The sequence below is a fragment of the Triticum dicoccoides genome, chromosome 4A, assembly GCF_002162155.2.
Source record: "Triticum dicoccoides isolate Atlit2015 ecotype Zavitan chromosome 4A, WEW_v2.0, whole genome shotgun sequence".
In the NCBI taxonomy this organism is placed as follows: Eukaryota; Viridiplantae; Streptophyta; class Magnoliopsida; order Poales; family Poaceae; genus Triticum; species Triticum dicoccoides.
Genome location: NC_041386.1, coordinates 741,318,283 through 741,320,982, shown reverse-complemented (window position 1 = coordinate 741,320,982; position 2,700 = coordinate 741,318,283). Strand labels below are relative to the sequence as shown.

Sequence of the window (2,700 nt, the reverse complement as noted above, 5' to 3'; positions counted from 1 at the left end):
GGGCCTGCTGCCGTGATGATTAAGGTGGCGGTTCTCGTACTCTTCTTGCATGACGGCAACGGACAGGACGATTGTTCCTCCTCGATCTGGACATCGACGTGTTCCGAAACGGCCGCCGGAGATCTTGCTCATGATATCTGGATTGGTTCGATTCCGGTCCTGCACGCCCATATCAACCTACGAGGTCCTGAGGGTGTGGCACGAAGCTCTATTGGTTGATGACACCTTGGGACATGTCGGCTTCTCGATTTCCATGGTGAAGACATCGGTGGAGAAGGTCATGGTGGCCGTGATCGGAGGATCAGTTAGACGGACGGAGCCTTGGAGGCGATGGAGTCAGCTAGGTGCTAGATCACTCTCAGGAGCAGCACTAGTAAGTGGAGGCGGCAACACTGGCAGATGTCATTTTTGGTGATACTCCTCGAGTGCCGAGTCGTGACTTTCAGGGTGAAAACCTAAGGTCTGGCCTTCATTGGTTGTGCCTGGCGATTGCCTTGCTAAAGGAATTGTTTTGAGAGCGCGGACTTTCTCCAGGGTGAAAACCTAAGATCTTCGATCGTGCAACGATGGCGCTTGTGCACTATTCCCTTCTTGAAGGCGTTGCTTTTGGAGACCTTTTATGTTTTTTGGGTGTTGTATTAGGTGGTGGTAGGTGTGTTGCTGTTGAGAGGAGTCGATTGCTGTTGAGAGGAGTTCAAAAAATTAATTGTTGGTGAACAAACAATTCATTTATTATCATTTGCTTGCCTAAAAATGTGGGCGAGGCATTTCGATTGATTTCAAATATGTTGTTGGGGACGAACATCGAACCGGAGGCAGGGCGATTTGGTTGGCCAAGGCGTCGCCGAGGATAGCGAGCTTGATACGAGCCGGAGGTGGAGACAAGGTTGCCTCGTCGGCAAAAAGTCTGAGGGTTGACAGTGCGGGGGCGGATGGAAGGGTGAAGAGGGGTCTTCGCTGTCGAAGAAGGGGGATTTATAAGGATTATTGGGGCTACGACGACTCGGCAAACGAGGGACGTGGCAGCTGGAAGGTGCACGAGCCGACGGGGCCACAGGTGGCCGGTGGTAGGATGGCGATTAGACAGGTGGCGGTGAGCAGGCCGACATTGATGACAAAGAAGAAGCATAGACAATGGCAAGCAGAATTAAGCAAAAATGATTGAAAAAAATCTTCAATTAAGTAAAAAGTGCTCCCTCCGTCCCATAATGTAAGACGTTTTTGCAAGCTAACTTCTTACACTGTGGAACAAAAGGAGTAGTCGACGGACTCCAACAAATAAATCATCAAAGAAATTAAAGCCAAGACTAGACTGATGAACTGCATCCATACACATCTTTCATCATATTACTTTGGCGCATGACACGTGTGCTTGGCTTTTTTACTTTATTTTTGGACACCCTTCTTTTTTGTGCAAGAATATTTGATGTCATATTTCCTTACCCACAACATACTTAACTTCTTAATGTTGATTGAAGATTTTTTCCTCGAAATGGCCAATTCTTGTCATATGTTACAAATAAACATACCCATCATTGTTACTACATTACCTCTGTCAATTTTATTTTTCTTTCTCAAAGCACAATTTGAATTCCCTTTTTTATGAAAAAAAACGAGACTGCCCTTTCTAGTTGCGCATGTGGGTACACCCCAATACTTACATTGTTTTTTTAATATGAGTACAGACACAAGCCTCATATGCACGTGCATACACCCACCCCTATGAACGCACACACGCATACCCTATCCTTATGAGCACCTTTGAAGGACTAAGCCGGCATATCATCTTGAAATTTACGAAGTCACCGTAGGCACCCACTACTAGGGAAAACCTTACACACAGAAGCTTACCAGCAGCATGGTTTAAAAAGGAGGCGCTACAGCTAATTAGTAGTAGCGAGGGTTATAAAACCCGCGCTACTACAAAGTTAATAGTAGTAGCGAGGGGTATAAACCCGCGCTGCTACTAAGTGGTCTTCACCATGCACCCAGGACAGGCCATAGTAGTAGCGAGGGGTGTAAAACCTGCGCTACTGCTAAGTAAGTAGCTATAGCGCGCAGGTAAGACCCCCACGCTATTACTAAGCGTGTCAGCATCCACCCCGGCCCGATCCACTCCCAACCCACCACACACTTTCTCTCTCATCCCTAAAAAAACTCTCTCTCTCATCCTACCCACGATCCCGTTCCTAGCTCCTCTCCCCACTCCGGCCGTTCCGGCGAGCACGAGCCACGCGCAACACTCCCCCAAGCTCCCACCTTCCTCTGCTCCGATCCCCATGGAAGCCGCCGCCGCCGCCTCCCTCGCGCGGACCCTCGCCTCCTCGCCGCTCCCCCGCGGCACCCGCCGTAGCCGCGTGGCGTGGCCGTGGCGCCGGAGCGGCGGAGGAGGGGTAGGGCGGTGCTCGCCGCGGCGGCCTCGACGGGCATCTACATGGTGCCGCTGGACCCCACGCCGTCGGGGATCGCACGCCCGCTCGTCGAGATCCTACGCGTGGCCGTGGCGCCGGAGCGGCGGAGGAGGGGTAGGGCTTCTCCGGCAAGGAGGAGGAGAGCGAGCTGGTGCCCTCCTCCCTCGCGCCCATCGTCCCCATCCTCCGTGCCGCCAACGCCATCGAGGACGAGAACCCGCGCGTCGCATACCTCTATCAGTACACTATCCATGATTATTACTCTGAGAGGTCTGCCAGTTCTAGATTT

The 2,700-nt window shown here is 51.5% G+C and overlaps 1 pseudogene; it reads left to right on the top strand.

Moving 5' to 3' along the window:
* Nucleotides 1–2,279: 2,279 nt before the first annotated feature.
* LOC119284374 overlaps nt 2,280–2,700 on the top strand; it is a 4,474-nt pseudogene continuing 4,053 nt past the window's right edge.